This window comes from Bactrocera neohumeralis, chromosome 5 (assembly GCF_024586455.1).
Source record: "Bactrocera neohumeralis isolate Rockhampton chromosome 5, APGP_CSIRO_Bneo_wtdbg2-racon-allhic-juicebox.fasta_v2, whole genome shotgun sequence".
Classification (NCBI taxonomy): Eukaryota; Metazoa; Arthropoda; class Insecta; order Diptera; family Tephritidae; genus Bactrocera; species Bactrocera neohumeralis.
Window position 1 is genome coordinate 61,581,560 of NC_065922.1, and position 21,730 is coordinate 61,603,289.

Genomic DNA, 21,730 nt, shown 5'->3' on the forward strand with positions numbered 1-21,730 from the left:
TAGGGATCAACCACCGTCTTCGTCTGATTTGGCCCCGTGTCACTTCTGGTTATTCAGCAAATTCACGTCACCACTCCAAGGACACCGTTTTAACTCAATTGAGGATATACACATAAGCTGAATCGAAGAAGGATCTGATGGCCATCACGACGGAGGATTTTTCCAAGTGCTATGATGACTAGAAAATCATTTGGCATAAGTGTACTGCAGCCAGAGGGGATTACTTTGAAGGAGATGAAATGGACAAAATTCACCTTTCAACTTGATCACACTAATATTTTAACACATAACTTCACAATTTATGTTAAAAAATGTATATATCCAAGTTTTTTAAATAAAAAAAAACTAATTTCTAACAAAAAACTCTCACGTCTAAAAAATACGCTTGTTGTTTGTTGAAATATGTATGTATTACTATAGAAAGTTTCTTCTTCTTCTTTACTGACGTAGACACCGCTTACGCGATTATAGCCGAGTTAACAACATCGCGCCAGTCGTTTTTTCTTTTCGCTACGTGGCGCCAATTGGATATTCCAAGCGTAGCCAGGTCCTTCTCCACCTGCTCTATCCAACGGAGTGGAAGTCTTCCTCTTCCTCTGCCTCCCCCGGCGGGTACTGCGTCGAATACTTTCAGAGCTGGAGTGTTTTCGCCCATTCGAACAACATGACCCAGCCTGCGTAGCCGCTGTCTCTTAATTCGCTGAACTATGTATGTCAATGTCGTCGTAACACTCATACAGCTCATCGTTTCATCGAATGACCACACATCTTTCGCAGAACCTTTCTCTCGAAAACTCGCAACGTCGACTCATCAGTTGTTGACATCGTCCAAGCCTCTGCACCATATAGTAGGACGGGATTTATGAGTGACTTATAGAGTTTGGTTTATGTTCGTCGAGAGAGGACTTTGCTTCTCAATTGCCTACTCAGTGCGAAGTAGCACCTGTTGGCAAGAGTTATCCGGTGTTGGATTTCCAGGCTGACATTGTTGGTGGTGTTTACACTGGTTCCAAGATAGACGAAATTATCTACGACTTCAAAGTTATGACTGTCAACAATGACGTGAGAGCCAAGTCGCGAGTGCGACGACTGTTTGTTTGATGACAGGAGATATTTCGTCTTGCCCTCGTTCACTGCCAGACCCATTTTCTGTACTTCCTTGTCCAGTCTGGAGAAAGCAGTACTAACGGCGCGGGTGTTGAGGCCGATGATATCAATATCATCGGCATACGCCAGCAGCGGTACACTCTTATAAAAAATTGTACCTGCTCGATTAAGTTCTGCAGCTCGAATTATTTTCTGCAGCAGCAGATTGAAGAAGTCACACGATAGAGAGTCGCCTTGTCTGAAACCTCGTTTTGTATCGAACGGCTCGGAGAGGTCCTTCCCGATCCTGACGGAGCTTTTAGTGTTGCTTAACGTCAGTTTACACAGCCATATTAGTTTTGGGAGGATACCACATTCAGACATCTCGGCATAAAGGCAGCTCCTTTTCGTGCTGTCGAAAGCAGCTTTGAAATCGACGAAGAGGTGGTGTGTGTCGATTCTCCTTTCAGGGATCTTTTCCAAAATTTGGCGCATGGTGAATATCTGGTCGGTTGTTGATTTGCCAGCTCTAAATGCACACTGATAAGGTCCAATAAGTTTGTTGACGGTGGGCTTTAATCTTTCACACAATATGCTCGATTGAACTTTATATGCAATGTTGAGGAGGCTTATCCCACGGTAGTTGGCGCAGATTGTGGGAAAGAAGTTTAACCTTACCTCAGATCGATTTATATTCAGTCGATGGTCGATACACCCATTTGTTCCTAAAGTCTGAAAATTTTTCAGTATATTTTTCACAATTTCGTCGTACTTTGGTCCTTTATTGTTTGCTAGAAAATTTTCGACTCACGAAACTTTTCCATGATTTACTTTTCAGGAAATTTTTAACTGTGGTAAAATCTGTATTTTTCATTAAGGTTTTTGAGGACCATCAAGTATTCCACCTTTCATCTGTTCCATACCAAGCATCACAAATTCTCTAAAAATGTTATTAATGTAAATGTAGAACGACATCCTTTCACGACCAACGCTTTGAGAAATTATTATTTTTTTCTAATTGGTTAACTAAATAAATCACTGAGTTCATTTTGAGAAAATAACTTCTGTTCAGATGTTTCGCCCTCTTATTCACATCCATTGGTAGTTTATACCGATATGTGAGTATTTGGTGACATCAATGTTTCTGAGTAGTCCATGCGAGTAAAACAGGACTTTTTCTAAACTGTAATTCTAGATATATTCACGTAAAATCTAAAAACATTCCGATTAATTTTTTGCATATTTTGGATAAGGAGCTTGAAAGTAAGCATGATGTAACCTTTGCATGAGCGAAAAAGTTGCGCAGAACCCTATCTATGAGTGGAAACAAGCCTATATTTATCAAAATATTAGTTCAGATCTGCAATTATCTTAAAAACAAGAGCGCAATCAATATTTTCAAGAATGCGGTGGTAACTGATCTGGACTTTTGTTTTTTATAGAGCTGTGTTATCTTCTTCTCTTCTTAATTGGCGTAGACACCGCTTACGCGATTATAGCCGAGTTAACAACAGCGCGCCAGTCGTTTCTTCTTTTCGCTACGTGGCGCCATTTGGATATTCCAAGCGAAGCCAGGTCCTTCTGCACTTGGTCCTTCCAACGGAGTGGAGGTCTTCCTCTTCCTCTGCTTCCCCCGGCGGGTACTGCGTCGAATACTTTCAGAGCTGGAGTGTTTTCGTCCATCCGGACAACATGACCCAACCAGCGTAGCCGCTGTCTTTTAATTCGCTGAACTATTTCGATGTCGTCGTATATCTCGTACAGCTCATCGTTCCATCGAATGCGGTATTCGCCGTGGCTAACGCGCAAAGGACCATAAATCTTTCGCAGAACTTTTCTCTCGAAAACTCGCAACGTCGACTCATCAGTTGTTGACATCGTCCAAGACTCTTTCCATATAGTAGGACGGGAGTTATGAGTGACTTATAGAGTTTGGTTTATGGTTGTCGAGAGAGGGACCTTGGTTTATTAATAAATTGATCGTCAATAGAGAAGGTAGTAACAACAACAACATACAGTCATGCCAAAATTATTAGGGACATATTGTGATATGTCAAACAAATCGGATAGTCAAAGAAAACTAATATCTTTATTTCTGAGTAAGTTTTTTACTTTGAAAATACATGTGTAGCTAATGTATTTACTATCAAACAATAAAGGAATTGGGTCGAATAATATTCACAAAGAAAAAAGCTATAAGTCGTTATAAGCTTTTACTTATTTTGTACTTGTCGATCCAACAGGGTTTGTATTTTCGGTTGGCCAAATAAAATCTGGGTCAATTCCGCTAATGTAGAATCAACTGTTCTAGAATTCTAAGCATTATAAGTTGTAAGTGTATCTTTTTACTAATAACAGTGACGTGCAATTGACAAACAAATGAAACGTCACCACTGACATAATAAATGTGAGCGTATTAGCGAACCCACCAGAAGAATCATTCTTGTAGGGCAGTGGTCGGCATTTCATAGCAAAATTTTGCAAACTAAATTCACACGTCCGCTTACGCTCTATCGTTCAGTCGTTGTCGAGCCAGCAACGAATTAACATCATGTAAGACTATAGCGCAAAACCAAATATGCCCTGCGAGAAATATTTTATGATTCTAAATGCCTTTGGTGCCATGCAATGCCTCTTATGTTCCAAGTCTTTTAAAGATAATAGGGAATATATCCTTAAAAGACATTTTGTTAATTTTCATTATACTAATAATTATTTATAAAATTTGCTTAATTTTAATTCCAATTTCTCACTGGGCTACTTTTTTTTCGTGCTTACCAACACAGTGACAGATCCTCTCATGCCGACCACTGTTGAAGGGTAATCTTAAGTCGCACCGCTTTTATTAAATGCTCACACATAGACAACGTTGTTGTTGTTGTTTCTGTGGCTGTTGCAATTTGGCGGCTTTGTTCTCTACGCTGCTGCTTTGCTGGCGCCGACAATGTACTGAGTCCACTATGTGTGTCATCGGCATTTTTCACACACCATCTCTTCAGCCAGCGCGCACCATACAACTGAGTGAAATGAACTCAACCGCAGCGTAATATTTTTGTTATTGTTTTTGTAAAATAAGGGGCAATAGCAAGCAGCAACAACAACAGGACAGTCAGACAGCAAAGACAGCGCGTTAAAAGAAACCCAAAACCAAATAAAATATTCTCTACTTTACACACAAACAAATGTGTGTTTGTATATATGAACGTGTGTTTGCTGGGCCAGCCAAAGAGTCGAAGAAAAGCAAAACATTTGCCTTTTGGAAGCAACAACCACTAGAAGAGCATCAGGAGCACGTCCACGTGTGTGCTTGTAAGAGAGTGAGAGCGAGGCGCATAGGGCGGATGAGTTACAAATATTATAAACTCGTCAGCGGTTCGTGACGCAGAGAGGTTTCAAAACGGCACAGGGCAGCCAAGCAGTGGCAGTGGCGATGCCGTTTCGGTGGTGTGGCCTCGCTCATTCACCACAAGCATTAAGTTTAGCTCCATAAAAGAAAAAATTAAGTAAATGAAAAAAATAAATGTTATTCAACTAAGAAAGTGTAAAGGTGGCAGCAGAAATACTTTTCAACAAACACACTTTGTGTAAGCGGCAAATTACATGCAACAACAACAATTGAGCGCATCTGCTTTCCACTAGCATTTGGAGAACAAAAAATTGTAAAAGTATGGCAAAAGAGGCAAATAAAATCTGAAATTAAATGCATACGCATACAGCTGTGTTGTTGTTTCGGCAGTTGTTGCAACATGTGCTGTTGTGGCGGATGCTTTGTAGCTGGTTTGCCAACCGAGTGTAATGGACAGCAGGCAGCTAGCGAATTAGCCGCAAGAAGCGGAGGGAAATACCTGCAGACATACAAACATACATACATGTGTACATATTTGATAACTGTAAATGAGATAGTGGTGGTTGCCATGGTCAATCTGTGGGGATTTTTCGTAAATTTAATTACATACATACTTATGTAGTATTTGAAGACAATAATTAAAACTTGTTGCTAAGTGACTTTAAATACTATAATTAGTATGCTACATTACTAATAATATTTGATTATAGAAATTGAAAGGGCTTTGTTAGTATGTTAAGGCGAGACCATCGAGGAGCACACTTTATTCCATTGTGCGAAATATGACCAAGAAAGGCAAATATTGAAAAATGCAATCGGGATAGACCTAACCCTAGAAAAGTGCATCAAATAGTGAAATCACTAAATAAGTGGAAAACGGTGTGCGAAGTAGCAGCCAAACTTATGAAACACCAAAGAGCTGGAGAGTAATAACGTAGAAGAGGGCTTATGAATTCTCAAATATGTCTCAGGTAGCAGCTTTATAATATTATAATTAATTTATTATTTTGAAAAATATATGTATAAGGATTTTTAAGACGTAAAGAAAAACAGTAACCGATGAGTCGACGTTACGAGTTTTCGAGAGAAAAGTTCTGCGAAAGATTTATGGTCCTTTGCGCATTGGCCACGGCGAATATCGCATTCGATGGAACGATGAGCTGTACGAGACATACGACGACATTGACATAGTTCAGCGAATTAAAAGACAGCGGCTACGCTGGTTGGGTCATGTTGTCCGGATGGACGAAAACACTCCAGCTCTGAAAGTATTCGACGCAGTACCCGCCGGGGGAAGCAGAGGAAGAGGAGGACCTCTACTCCATTGGAAGGACCAGGTGGAGAAGGACCTGGCTTCGCTTGGAATATCCAATTGGCGCCGCGTATCGAAAAGAAGAAACGACTGGCGCGCTGTTGTTAACTCGGCTATAATAGCGTAAGCGGTGTCTACGCCTATTAAGAAGAAGAAAGAAAGAAAAACAAGAAAAAACGACATCATTGGCTGCTCCGATAATATTATAGTACATGTACCTCTCACAGTATATAATGATATAAAAAGATTTTTCCTTTGAGTTTGATCGATCAATTTGTATGGCAACTAAGTACATATGTATACATACATATGTTGTCCGAAGTGAAAAATTTCTTCGAAGGCTATGCATACTACATTTTGTGAAGAGCCTTAATCAAGTAAAAAAGTTCTTCACATGGATTTGAGTGGTATGCTTGTTCGATATCGACGGTTCCGGAAAATGAGCAAAAACATCGTGGCAAACTTAATATGTATATCCTGCTCACAAACAAATTTTTGAAAGTTTCAATATTTTCGCCTTAATATTATGATACCTATTTTTTGAACGGAATTCGGTCATATGGTCACCCACAAAATGATTCCGCAGGGGTAAGACCCTGCAAAAGCAGTCAAATCGTATAACATGAAATAAATTATGAAATTAGGTTCAAACACGTAGATTTTGCTCATATTTATCCGTTCAGCCAGAATTGTGCTTAAATAATTGAATATTATTCCGGCGTAAGACCTTGCAAGCAAATTTTTCGGAATAACATACTTGTTATGTTGTAATTATGCGTTTTGCCTGGGTTATAGAAAGTTTAAGAAATGTTATCAACAAGTTTAGGTTCGTTCAGGGTTTATATGCATACATACATACATATGTAAGTATGTATATACGCCTCTAAATAACGAAATGTGTTAGCTGATTAGATCTGTTTGCTTTCAATTGAGAGATTTTTGTGACTATCGTGTACTGAATAGCTAATTCGTCTCAACTCACAAAAAGTGTCTCTAATTTAAAATCTCAAATTTAGAGACCTGTTTCAAAGTAAATAATTCTGATATAAAACTATTTCTAGTTTTGCCGACTACAATGGCGTTGCCACCAATGTGTGAAATGTTAAATTTAAAGTTTTCCGACTTATGTACATTTTTTTGGACAAAATACAAGAAAATTTCCTTGTCGCTACGTTGCAGTCATCTATGTGAAATATACATACATACATGTATACATTAGGGTTAATCAAAAAAAAAAAATTCTTTTTTCGTTTGATACTCTGAAAAATAGGTTCCTAGGCACCTCTAAGAAAAAAAATTTTTTTTGTATATGTTAACATCATTGACATTTCCAAAAAACGCTTAGATTAAATCATACCCAACATTAAAATTAAAAATTTAATATTTAATTCAAGTTGTTGTCTAATATAATATTTTTAAAAATCATTTAAGGATTAAACATAACTCATAAAAGAATATTATTTGCATATGGAAGTACACTCGTAAATCGAATTTTCCTGTCCCATGTTTTATTTACATTTTTTCTTTATTTTAACTATTTGATCTTATGTTTTTTAATTGTTTTAGTTTTCACACGCATGGCAAGATGTGAACCTGATTTTTTTTTTTTTGTTTTTTATAGTAGGGGGAAGCATCGAAAGCCGAGGTGCGGAACTTTAATCCGCTAAACCTAACCTACTCCCAACTCAAGACTCTCCCACGGAACCACCGATTAAGTATTACTTCGTGGGAGGGACAGGACATTTAAGTCTCCTCTATCGCGCGGACTGACGGACGCCTAATTTGTTCAAAAAGTCTCAGTTTTGTCATTATGGATGCTGACGCTTCGCTGACAGCTTTCCATTTATCAGTCGACTGACACATGTGTGTCGTTACATTCTCGACCGTAAAACTACCACCGAGTGTGGTTTTTAGTTTTTCCCTTGTATTTGAGAAACGTGGGCAATGAAATAGTACATGTTCAGAGTCTTCTATATACTCTGTACACGTCGGACAGTACGGACTAATGTCATTGTGGAATCTGAAAGGTAGCTTCTAAAGCACTCGTGCCCACTAAGTATTTGGGTCAGATAAAAGTCTAGGTCCCCATGTCGTCTGTGTATCCACGTGCTGATGTCCGGTATGAGTCGATGGGTCCAGCGCCCTTTGGGTGAGGAATTCCACCACTCCTGCCACATTTTAGTGCTTTTGTTTCTCTCCTCTGATCTTGCCGCTACTGTTTTAGGCGCTGATAGCTGATATAATCGCTCGAGTTCTTCTCCCTGGATGTCAATGGGTGGCATACTGGATAATACTTCAGCAGCGTCGGTTGATATAGTCCGGAAAGCACTTATTACTCGAATTGCAGAGAGCCTATGCACCGCAGTTATTTGTTTAGCATACGCTTTTATATTCATTGCCTGTATCCATACAGGTGCTGCGTACAGTATTACGGAACTCATTGCTTTCGCTATTAAGAATCGCCGGCTGGAACGCACACAGCCTGTATTGGTCATCATTCTCGATAGTGCATTGTAAATTTTGTTTGCTTTACTGGAGGAATACTCCAGGTGTTCTTTGAATTTTAATTTAGAATCTAATATTACCCCCAGATACTTCAGCTGCTTCTGCGAAGTAGTCTCGCACTCCCCTATGGTGAGCTCTATTTGTTCCTCTACCTTTCTGGTGCTTATAAGTAAAACTTCAGTTTTTTGCTCCGCCAGTTCCAGACTCACAGAAGAGAACCAGTGCCGTAGATCATTTACGCACTCATTGCATTTGCTTCTTAGGTCGACTAATTGTTTTGCCACTGCTACCACCATGAGATCGTCCGCATATGCTATTAGTTTCACATCTTTTGGTTGCTGCATTCTTAGCACCCCGTCATACATGAGATTCCATAACAGCGGGCCTAACACTGACCCTTGGGGTACTCCACTCGAGATAGAGTAGCTCTTTTCTCCTTCGTTCGTATCATAAATCAGCCTTCTATTTTTAAAATAACTCGTTATAATGTTTATGAGGTATTCTGAGGCGCGAATTTTTTCCAGGGCTTCGATTATGTGTGCCCATTTTGCGGTGTTGAACGCATTCTTGACATCCAGGGTAATCAGCGCGCAGTACTTTTTCGTGCCACCCTTCCATCTTTTCCCAATTACTGCACATTTCGCGGTATCGATGACTTCTCGTAGTGCGTCAATAGTAGATCTCTTTTTTATAAAGCCGTATTGTCTCTCTGATAATCGGCCGGCTTTCTGGATTGCTAACTCCAAGCGGTTTCGTATTATACTTTCGTACACTTTACCCATTGTGTCGAGCATACACAAAGGTCGGTACGAGGAAGGTTCTTCAGGTGGTTTCTTTGGTTTTGGGAGCAGAACGAAACGCTGTACTTTCCACGAGTCGGGCAACACCTCTTCCATTATACAAGCGTTGTACATTTTAGCAAACAGTTGAGGTTTTGAGCTTATAGCTGCCTTCAGGACTCTATTAGGTATGCCATCTAATCCAGGTGCTTTGTTGTTTTTTATTTTCCTTACTATGGCCCGGAGCTCCTCTTCTGTGACTAGTGGGGGTGACTCTGCAGCTTCGTTTCGCCGCTTGGCATAGGAAATCTGATCGTGTTTCGGGAATAGTGTTTCGACGACTTTTTCCATAAAAGATGCTTCTTTAGATTGTTGGTGCTTACTTTTAAATGTTGACATACAGATTTTGTAAGCAGTTCCCCAAGGGTCAATGTTTGCTTTTTCACAGAGCTTCTCAAAACATAATTTTTTGCTACGGGTAATTGCAGACTTCAGAAGCTTCTTGTGGCTTTTAAATTCTTCTCTAAGTCGATTTTCATTCGTTTCATTGCGGTTACGCTGCAAACGCCGTCTAGCTGAGTGACAAATCTTTCTCAGAGTGGCAATTTCCTCATTCCACCAACCTGATTGTATACGTGTGTGTGTATGTTAAAAATAATAAACAGCTGGCCAAAACTGCTTAAATATGTAAATACATACATACATATGTATGTATGTATATAAATATTGTGACTAGAACAAAACACAATAATTAATTTGATTTCTATAAGCCCAACGCTGTGGCATGTCACGTTATACATAGTACATACTTATGTACATACATACATATTTGCCATTTGCGCAGGTAGTCATTGACGGCACGTCAATGCCCTTACACGTGACAATACAAATTTAATTCATCTTAAGCGGCGATGATTAAACAAAATTGTTTATCAAATTTGCTCGCAGTATTTTTATTCGCTAATCACTCATACACCAAAAACAACAGTTGAAATTCACTAAATGTTAGTGTACTCAAATTTGCATCCATATACAACACACAAACACAACAAAAAAAGATTAACTTTTAAGTGTATTGAGCATAACAACACTTTGTATCGTTTAGGAAGCGTTACATACATATGTGTGCGCTGCCACTGCCGAGAGTGTTGCTCTCTTCAATGGCACTACCTTTGCCTACCTGAACGGCTATGGCGGAGACCAAACAACTGTTAGTAGCGTCTTCTGAACGTAAGTATGACGCCTTCGGGGGTAGTGACGCACAGCTGGCTGATCGCTGCCTCCAACAGCTGACTGCCCCGAGTTGCGCATCTGTTCGTTTGCTGAGAGTGCGAGCGCAAGTTCGATTTTGGCTTGCTTGTTTGAAATGCCTAACTGTAAATATGTACGTATGTACATATGTATGTGTAATTGTATTTCAAAAGGCGTTTGTGTTAACCTATCGCACTTTATTTGAGTACAGCGTCTGCTGAGAGCGCTCTCATATGCAATAATATGCTGCACATTTGCTAAATTAAAATTTTAACAGATTTTCTGTATGCCGCTGTGTGTTTTTAGAAGCCCTGAATGCCTAACAGCGTGTTTACTTCAGCTCGCTTACCTCTCCATAAATATGCACATACATACATATGTACACATGTATGTATGTATGTATGTATGTACGTGATTCTATATTTTTCTATGTGAATGGCTATTTTACACGAGTTGCTTTATTATTTAGTTGCTGTATTGTTATTATTGTCGCGCTGTTGTAGAAGTCCATAAAATCGGACATACATACATACATACATACATACATATGTACATGTGTGTATACATATTTAGTTGTGCATACATATTTTATTTATGTAGATACTTAATAAGGTTAAGTGGAAATTACAATGCATGTACACAAGCTGCTTGACTCGCGCTGCCGTGCATTAGTTTCTGTTTTTGCTCATTTACTTTCAGCTTTCTGCAATTGGCGTTTCGTTTGGCATAAAATTATTGCGTTCATTCATTCAACTGTGCAATATTTACTTTAGTATACTTTACTTGCGATTTATTTGTGATGTTTTGATACATACTTATTTGCTTTTGGCCACCATAAATATACTTATGTACATATGTATGTACATACAGTAAAATATATTTTTACACGGTTTGTTTTTACACGATTTTGAAATAACACGGTTCGTCAAAAAAAATTTTTGGTTTAACACGAATTCCTAAAAAAAATTAAATTTTTTGCATTATTTTCTGGAGTGTTGGATATCATCCAAAAGACAACTCTACTTCACAGCTTTTTTACTTTAAGGGAAATGCCCTATACTATATAATATGTAGCCCTATTCTGAGAAAACCTCACAACTGGTTTGTAATCGTATATTGCATATTATTTAATCATAAATATCTTTTTGCACATGTATTAAATAATACATACATACATACTTACAAATAAAATCTTGTCCAAATTATTTAAATATATGTATATTTCTTTTTATTCATTCTCAGAAGGAGCTTAACTTTCAGACATCACAAATTTGTGAGGTAATTGTGAGCATTTGTGCTTTTGAAATCACCTCATTTTGCGGAAAACCTCACAACTCTCAAAAACCTTACAATAGTGTGGGTGGTGATTTTCGTGAGGGCATATCAGTTTTCTGGTGACGCAATATATAATTTCAATAAACTTCTTAAAGCTAAAGTTTTAGTTAGTTATTTTTTACAAATTGGTGAAATTTTCAAAATTTTCGGAATTGTTGATAACTTTTCAAAAGGTAACATTATGTTAGATTGTTATCTTAGAAAATTGCAATAAGCAATTTTATTTTATTTCGTTTTTACAGTGCCCTTATTAATGCAATGTCTGAATAACAGCATACTCTGAAAAGACAAACAATGTCATTAGAAACGAAAATAAAAATCCTAGACTGTCTAAGACGTGGCAAAGGTTCAAAATCTGTTGGCAGAGTTCTTGGATTAAACGAAGCAACAATAAGAACAATTAAAATAATTAGAGCTCAATTCGACAATCAGTAATTTCTGGGTCAGCATTTAGTTCAAAAACATCTTCTTATAGTCTAAATTCTACTTTGGGGAAAACTGAAAAACATACATGTGGTGTTATGGATTGAAGATTTACAGGAGAAACAAGAAAAAACGTTAACTTTGGTTGCACCCTTCACAGGTGCATTTCTGTTAGTAACTTTGTGTTCAGTTTGTATGGCAGCTATATGCTATTGTAATGTATATGTAATGAACAATTTTTTTAGAGGTTATATTGTTACCTTAAGCAGTAATCCATGCCGAATTTCGTGACGATACCACGTCAAACGCGAAAGTTTTCCATACAAGCCCTTGATTCCGATCGTTCGGTTTGTATGGCAGCTATATGCTATAGTAATCCGATCTGAACAATTTCTTCGGAGATTACACTGTTGTCTTAGAAAATAATCTATACAAAATTTCGTGAATATATCTTGTCAAATGTGAATGGTTTCCATCCAAAAACTTGATTCCGATCATTCAGTTTGTATGGCAGCTATATGTTATAGTGGTCCGATATCGGCAGTTTCAACAAATGAGCAGCTTCTTGAAGAGAAATTGACGTTTGCCAAATTTCAAAACGATATCTTAAAAACTGAGGGACTAGTTCGTATATGTATATACAGACAGACGGACAGACAGACGGACATGGCTAAATCGACTCAGCTTGACATACTGATCATTTATATATATACTTTATAGGGTCTCCGACCCTTCCTTCTGGGTGTTACAAACTTCGTGGCAAACTTAATATACCCTGTTCAGGGTATAAAAATCTTAAAGATGAGAAGGTTATTAAAGAGAAAGCACTTACAATATACAACCGACTTCAGGAGTTAGAACCATCAGTATCCCATCAGGGAACTAATAAAATTGCTTTCAGTGCAAGTCATGGAAGGCTTACATGTTTTCTAAAATCACACGTTTTTCACAATGTAAAAATTCAAGGAGAATTGGCATTAGCTGGCGAAAATGCTGCAAAAAAATATCGGGATGAATTATCAAAAATAATTCAAGAGGGCAGATATACTCCAGATCAAATATTTAATGCCGACGATACGGCAAATGCTAAAAAGAACATTCATAGCAAAATATCAAAAGAGAGCTGGTGGCTTTAAAGCAGTCAAAGATCGGGTGACTCTCTTGCTTTGCAGTAACGCATCTGACGAAAAAATGTTGAAGCCTTAAAAGGTAAGGACATTAAAGAACTTTCAGTTCATTTTATGGCGAATAAAACGGCATGAATGACGGCTAAATATATGGCATAAAAAGGTTTAGAATTTAAAATACTTTTGAATGTTGATAATGCACCTAGCCACCCAGTGCTGGTACATTCGAATATTCAGTTGCTGTTTTTGCCACCTAATACCACTTCTCTGATTCAGCCATTCGATCAGGGTATTATAGCAGAAGTTAAAATGTACTACAACAAGCAAACGTTAAGATATATTTTAGATTCAGAAGGTCCTATTGATGATGACGACTTAATTGAAATTATGACAATCAATGAGAATAAAGATGTCGATATCGACGAGGACGAGGTTTTAACGGCTAATTTAATTCATGAGGGCTTGAAATTCGCTACAAGTTTGAAACAACATTTTCTTGCTCATGACATGGAGTGTGTATTACAATTTCAACGTAAACTTAAATCTTGTATTGTTGGGTATCAAGAATTATCTAAACAACTGGAGAAACCAAAAAAACAACTTTTTTTAGCAGACTTTATAACAAAAAAACTATAAAGGCAGCTAATTATGAAGGTAATTCTACATTAGAACAAAATCCAACAGTTGTTTAGACATAGTATCTTCTGAGGACAGTGTTATTTTTAACCCAGTCCATAATAAACGTACACGATTGTTATCCACTAACTCTTGTTTCCTATTTTTTTTTCATTTTTTTTGGTACTTAAACTTTAAACTAAATTTATTCTCTTGTAATAAATCTGAATTGCTTTATTTTATTATTACTTAATGGAGTTTAATATCCTCTTTTTGTATGGTTTTTTAAGAAAATATTTTAATTTTTTTCATTTTAGACGACTTTTTAAGGTTGTGGAAGAGATCTCCAAATGTATTTATGAAGCGTGTATTTTATAAACGATTTTGATTTGCACAGTTTTCTTAGGAACGTACTCAGTGGCATAACTAGGGGGCTGTTTTTTAATATTCAGAAAAACACTTCCACAAATTTTTTACAAAATTTATTATAAAAGATAAAGAATTGTAAACTCACAATGTAATAATCTGAATAACAATGAAAAATATTAATTTTTACTCGAATACTCTTCAGTCTTTGAATTTGTCTTATATCTTTTGGCTTATATCTTTCTTAAAAATAGTGATAGAACTTAAAGATGCAAAAATTCCTGCAAATTGAGTCAAAAGTGTACAAGATATATGGCGAAAATGTGTTTTTTCTATGTCTTTTAATAAGATGTCTTGTAAATTTACTATCAATTTCCTCAAAACCCGTATTGTGAGAATTTTGGAACTTCAGAATATGCGTGGCTTCTAGTTCCTAAATTTTATATTCTTAATATCGAAGATATTTTGTAAAAATTTACTTTTGTTCGAACCACCTCATGAAACTTGTAGGTAGGTAGATAAAGGGGGGCGGCAGAACATCCTTGACCCCCGGCGCCCGAAGTTGTAGCTACGCCACTGAACGTACCTACCGTGTAAAAAAAGATTTTACTGTACATACTTATGTACATTGTTGTAAAAAGAAGCTACATACAAGGAACTCAACAGAGGTGGGTTGGAGTATCACATAGATACATATATTCTCCTATCTATTTACACCCAACTCTTCTTTTTACACGGACTTGAAGTTACACGGTTGAAAACAAAATTTTTTTTTTTGTAAAAAACTTTTAATCTAATACGGTTTCAAAATCACTGTTTTGTAATTATCTTTGTTTTAGTAGTAACTGGGAAATCAACTTATTCAACAACTCTTATCTACATATTTTGTTCGCATGATATTTACATTGCCGAAATGAATATCTCCAGCGATGATACCGACTTTAGTCCAGCTCGTCGCAAACAATTGCGCTTGTTATCAATTAGCGACGAATAATTATATAGTTATGTAAATATTTTTTCCTTATTTTTTTTCTAAATTTTCTGTTCTTAATTCTGTATTAACAGATTTCTTTTGTTTTTTGCCTAATCTACCAATTTTTCACCTGTATGAATTATATATTTTAAGTTTTAATGCTCAATAAAGTGCCATATGAAGGTACAATTTGTAGGCATATCTGAAATTTTATAGTTTTCAACATGTTTACACTGTTTTTCGAAGTAAATATAGTTCTTTATTTCACCTTACACAGTTTTCAGATGACATGGAACGTAGCCCCAATTTTACTATAGGAAACGTCTGTTTTTAACACGGTTTTTTTACACAGATTTGACAAGTTTAATATAGATATCTCCTAAAACAGTACAACTACAATAACCAAATTCGCCCAGTTCAAATACTACAAGAAGCGTAAAAATGGATGAAATCGGAAGATAACCCTGCGCCCTCTCCATATAACGGTACTGTTAAAAACTACTAAAAAGCGCAATAAATCAATAACTAAACACGGCAGAGAGACTTCATTTTATCCCCAAGATGGTGTTACAGAGCTTTATGGGAGCCGGTGTGAAAATGGTGAAATCCCATATCTCGGGACCGGACATACAGGTTTTGACAAAATTTAGTATGTAGCATTATATTCACATTCGTACATCACAGTATTAAATCGGACGATATCGGGCAACTAGCACGCCTACTACCCATACAGCAAAATTTTAAATTCTTTCACTTTCCAATAAATAAATTAAGAAGTAACCTTTGCACGAATAATGCCCCTAGTGTGTGCCACTTTGTGACCAAACATTGTTCAAATGCAACGAAAACTGTTCAAGCCTTAGGTGCCGAATATTTCCCTTAGCATATACCTAATTTAAAGATTTTTGAAGTTCCGGGTGAATTTATACCGCATATATCGGCCAATCTGGGTTATCTTAATAAAATTAATAGAGCGTGTGTTTCCTATACCAGTGTAACTTTGTGCCTAAAATAGATAAATTTGAGCGAAAACTTGATCTAGCCCCAATATAACTAACATCAGGATTTTCGAACATCCGGCTGACTTCATGTGATTGGTAATTATATGTGAAGTGCCTTAATAAATATCAGAGAACATTCTTTTAGTATGTGCATGGTAATAGTTAATAGATAAAATCGGTCGGCACTACCCCAACTCCCATATACTACATACAGCGAGTTCAAAAAGTGTTTACGTATAGTAAAAAATAGTGCATGGCAGCTGATCTTAAGAAAAATTAACATTCAAATTAAATTTTGTTTTACGAAAAGTAAAGTATATTTAGTCAAAAACTTTTTAACATAAACAAGCACCTCATTTAATAATCTCTTGTGGCTATAGTTGATGTCAAGTAATACAATTCATGTGAACATTATTTGAGCTTAGAGGTAGAGTGGCGATTGAAGTCCAATAACTAATAACTTGTGGGACTGCCTTTAGCTTTTATAGAAATAGGGAAATTTAACAACAATAAAAACATCTTTCGCAAACGCAAGAGAACAGAAAACGACGAACATCCCACTTCGTGGGCATAGAGATGACGAAGATATTCGAAAAAATAAAACGCCCGTGCAAAACGAACGGAATTTCAGGGCTTTGCTGAGATTCAGAATCGATTCAGGTGACACAACTCTCGAGCATCACCTTGGGAGCACATCTTCAAGAGCGACCTATACCAGTAAAACGATTCAGAATCAACTAATTGAATGCTGCAGGGCAGAGATAATGGACAAAATTTTGCAACGAGTGGCCGTGCTGAGTTTTACACGATTGTTTTCGATGAATCTCCAGATCTGTCGGGAAAAGCTCAGGTAATACTTTCATCCTGCCAATTATTAAGTAGAAGTAGAATTTCCGTAAAAATATAATAATTGATGCCTATTGTCTGAACTATCGGATAGTGGTTGTTCCCAAGAAAATAAACAGAAATTTACAGAAGAATAATGTTTCTCGTTACAGATTAGCGTTGTACTCAGACACGTCGATTTTTCTTCTGGCGAAGCATGCATACGAGATGACTTTGTATCTTTTTTGGACGCATTCGGTCAACTCGCGGAGGGCACAGAATCAGAAGAAAGCGAGGATGAAGATGGATTAATGGCTTACAGGACTGCTGGAAAAAATGACCGAACCGATGAAGAATTGTCTCTAAGTGGATCTGCCATCGGGGGGATTGTTCTTGGAGACATGAAGAAAATGAATCCCCGAATGGAGAAATACGCTTGGATAGGGACTGAATATTTGTGCGGTCATGCTGTCAGATATCGGAGCAGTCAACGAAATTCGGAAAGAAGCAAAAAATGATGCTCAACAACAGTATTTCAAAGTCAGTGAAAGTACGATTAATCGAAAACGTTGCCAAAACGTGTGACTGTATTAGCAAAGATACTTGGTGAAAAAATTGTCCAGTTGTGTGAAACAAGATGGGTAGAGAGGCACGATGCTGTGCTTCAATTTGTTGCGAAGTTGCCGTTGATCATCGAAGCTCTGTCAAAAATCAGTGAGTGAAAGAACAGAGAAACAGCAGGCAAAACAGCAACTGTCATATCGGCTTTGTTCAGTTCGAATTTAACGTCGGGCTCTTCTGTCTCAGCGACATTCTATCGTTCACCCATTCGCTCAGCGTAGTTCTTCAAAAGGAAGCAATTGATTTGGCGGTCATCGTTTTGCGTTGTGAAACACGCAATGTAAAAGGATTTTTCTGTTTGAATTTTTAATAAAATGAGCCACTATGTAATGCATGCATATGATTGACTTTTCGATTATAACCACTTTGTTTACCTAAAAATTGGAATTGAAAATTTTTGTTTTGATGTTTTGCTGTATTTCTCTCGCAATAATAAGTTTGAAACCCAAATCGAAGAATAAATTAAATTTCGCCCCCCAAGAATCGTCTCTGGATCCGCCACTGATTATACAGAAATATAGAATCGTAATTTTCGACATGAGGAAAGCCGAACCTCAAAGAAAGCTGTAGCACCAAAATATGATGATGATGCGATATCAGTCGTAAAAGCTCATACTTTATTGACAGTACCATACAATTTAAAATCCGAGATTTTCGCCTCGAATTCTGTGGTTTCTCAGACATTGGCAGTGCAACTTTCTACTAGGCACAGATTTCGTACGGAAACTTTTCTTCCAGTCAGGTGAATTGCTTAACGCACTTGAAAACAATTTCCGCTTATGAGTTGATTTACCGGTTTATTTTATTGATGAAATACCCATGAAATCAGATTATATCGACTTTTGCAGGAATAAAGAATTTCATTGATATCGCAAACAGTTTTCGTTTTATTAAAAAAAAAACTTTTGTATCGCTTTATTGAAAAACCCGCTCTTAAAGTTGAGGACACTGACTCACCGATTTTCGGTAGTAAATTTCAATAATTTTGATAATAAGTATATCTTACCATGATGAAATGGCAAGCCTTACTAAAGAGAAATGTCGAAAGAGCGGGGAAAAATATGGCGTGGTTTGCTGTCCCTATTGTTGTCCTTTTGTAGCGTAGCTATTGAAAAACCCGTTATATGTATATATTTACATATTAGATACAAAAAATAGACAATAAAATTCAAATTTCAGAACAATTGTATATACATATGTATGTACATATTCATTTGAAACCGAGCTCTATTGCAGTACTGAAAAAGAATTTCACAATGCCGAATTGCATAGCAGCGTACTGTTACGAACAACAACACAAAACATGCCACCCGAGCAAAAGCTACGCGGCCTCTCCATCTTTCCTTTTCGTCCTCTCGCCTACAAAGCCCGTTTTGGGTGACAAAAGAGTACGTGTGTGAACTAGCATTTACAAGAGGATACCAAAAACACAAAGTACTCTGTTAAAAGTAGGCCAACATTATGTACTAGGACAGGACCACGCTGCGTTGTAACGAACATTAGCGACCAAAGTGATCCAAACATACTACTTGAGCAAAAAATAGTAAGACTTTGTTCATAATATTAAAATTCTTGATTTATTGCACAAAATTTATGTCGTCACCCATCAAATAGTAATCCTCTGACAATACACTTGAGCCAACGTTGTTGAGGTCATTTTCCGAGAATACAGTCAATGCGCGTAGCGATTAACGTTTAAAGTATTCAATTGACTCAGAGCGGTTTGTCTGGTGCGGTCGTTTGAGTTTGCTGAATGAAATGACGCATAATACACAAATAGTACTCCTTGCTGACAGTTTGGCCGGTCGGAAAGAATTCGGAGTGTACTACACCTCGATAATCGAAGAAAACAGTAAACAACCTTGATTTTAGACTAGCTTTGAGTGTTTTTTCGGCTTCGGCACATTTTTGTCACTATATTTGGCCTGGTCGTAGGCATAGATTCAAGACTCATCGCCAGTAAGAGAGATTAAAGACAGTACAAATTATGAAACAAAAATTATCAATTCCAAAGGGAATTTGGTTTAATCGAAAAGTTTGGTGTTTTGACAATTCTTAGACTCAAATGATTTTTCAGAAAAATGGTTCTTGATTCTTCCGATATTTCCATAATGCCAAAGATCTCTGAAGTTAATCGCGAATCTTTCCAGACCTTCGGCTTTATTTTATGTCTTTGTGACGTGTTGATCAAAGATGAAATGAACTAGTCTTTCTTGAAGAATGGTCGTTCGCTTTGCAGCTGGCAACAAAACATAATCAGGGTCCCGTTTGTTATCAGGAAGTGTAAAATACTCGGAGATAGGTGTCGATTGTTGGGAATATGTCGACATCACAAATGTTTCCACTGAAAAAAATTTCGCTGCCTTGTTTTTTTTGTTAAGTTGTCTACCAGCGGCTTATCACCTTTGAATTTCAATTTTTGTACGCTTTTTTCTCTCTCTCTCGAATCTTTCTATCAAGCATCCGATTCATATCATTTTATCTTTTGTATGGATCATCAGTTGATGTTGATGGACAGAGACCCTCGTGAACGTTTTCGTTGTCAACGCGTTTCGTTTGTCTACCACATGTTCTTTCAATTCGTCAATTTTTTTCCGCCATTTTCAGGCTCCTGAATAAATCAATCGGAATATTTCATCTACTTTTTCCCTCTTTTTTTCCAACGTGGCAAGCAACGTAAAAACCAATCATTTTTGATGCCTTCGTCAATCAATTGCTTCCTTTTGAAGAACTAGTGCATCAAGAATGTCGCACAGCAGAGTGCTAAATTCAAACTTGCCCAAAGCAACATAAGGGCTGTTTTGCCTGCTGTTTCTCTGCTCTTCCACTCAGACCACGTTTTTTACTAGTGAAAGGTAACTGAATAAAACAATTGTTTCTATTGTCATTGATTTTGCTTTATTATACAATCCTTTGTATAAGTTAAACGTATGTTTCATAAATTAATTAATCTCTTCTAAGGGTATCATTGAAATCGAAACAAGGAAGGAAAGTCTAAGTTCGGGTGCGGTACAAAGTCACACGGAAGTCCGAACATCTTTATATTAGGTATATAGGGGCTTTCCGAAAGTATTGACCCGATTCAATCTATTTTTTGATACACAGAATTACTTTTGACAGAAAAGGTTACTCTCTGAATCACATTGATCGATATTTTCGGTCAAATTTGACTTTACTGGCGCCCACATATTCGTTACCTAGAGCCTTGAACAGTTTTGGTTGATTGTGAACAATTTTTGGACAAAGGTGGCATACTTTAAAATTATTATTTATGCAAAATTGCATCCCGTTATATTAATTACTTCTTGATTTGTGTACTGAAAATTAAATTTAAAATTGTGTTATATGGGAAGTAGGCGTGGTTGTAGTGCGATTTCATAATGGAGGGACTCTCTCGCTCTTGCAAGATTGCAGATTGCAAAAATTCTATACCGAAATATACAAGAGCACGAGAGCACCCATTGCAGGATCTACATACTTGTATGTAGTGATATGTGAACGGCTGATTCGATCAATTTATTGTGAATGACTATTGTGCATGGCTTTTCTTAACACAAAAAAACTGTAACAAATCTTTATAATTTAAATAGAATTTAAAAGATCTACTACGCTTACTTTTTCAAACTTGTTTGCCCACAAGAAATTGCTACAGTGATCCCTTGTACCAAATTAGACTTTTATATACTATAATTTAGTGATTAGTTATGGCACTGTATAAGTTTTCGGTTAATGCCCTGCTCATCTATGAACTCATAACGGATTTATACTAGGAGTGTTTTTATACCCCCATACCAATTGTCATTAAAAGATCTATATATTTACGCAGAGATATCGCTTTTTTTTTCCGTCATCGTAATTATTTGTATATGTGCATATATGTATGTATACGGTATATATAACTAAGTATATATAACTTAAATAAACTCATTATAAGCGCAAAAGTTTGGTTTAGATTTGGATAATTTTTGGTCGTAAGGTGACATACTTCAAAGGCACTATTCGTGCAAAGTTTCATCTCGATACATCACTGATGATTAATTTGTACACTGGAAAGCATCAAATTATATTAAAAATGATGTTGCATAAGAAATAGGGGTTGTAGCCCAATTCCGCTCATTTTCATACTACAAGACACGAATATTAGGAGAATATTATATACTGAATT

General features: G+C 36.8%; 2 long non-coding RNA genes across 2 annotated transcripts in view; both read left to right on the forward strand.

Annotated features, from left to right (window-relative positions):
• Positions 1–21,730, forward strand: part of LOC126759503 (uncharacterized) — a 230,524-nt gene that overhangs the window by 82,713 nt on the left and 126,081 nt on the right. The gene's annotated exons all lie outside the window — the stretch shown is intronic.
• On the forward strand, positions 13,382–17,919 carry LOC126759502 (uncharacterized). The gene is made up of 3 exons (XR_007667005.1): positions 13,382–13,818; positions 15,471–16,969; positions 17,118–17,919. It is a non-coding gene; the product is annotated as an uncharacterized LOC126759502 (long non-coding RNA).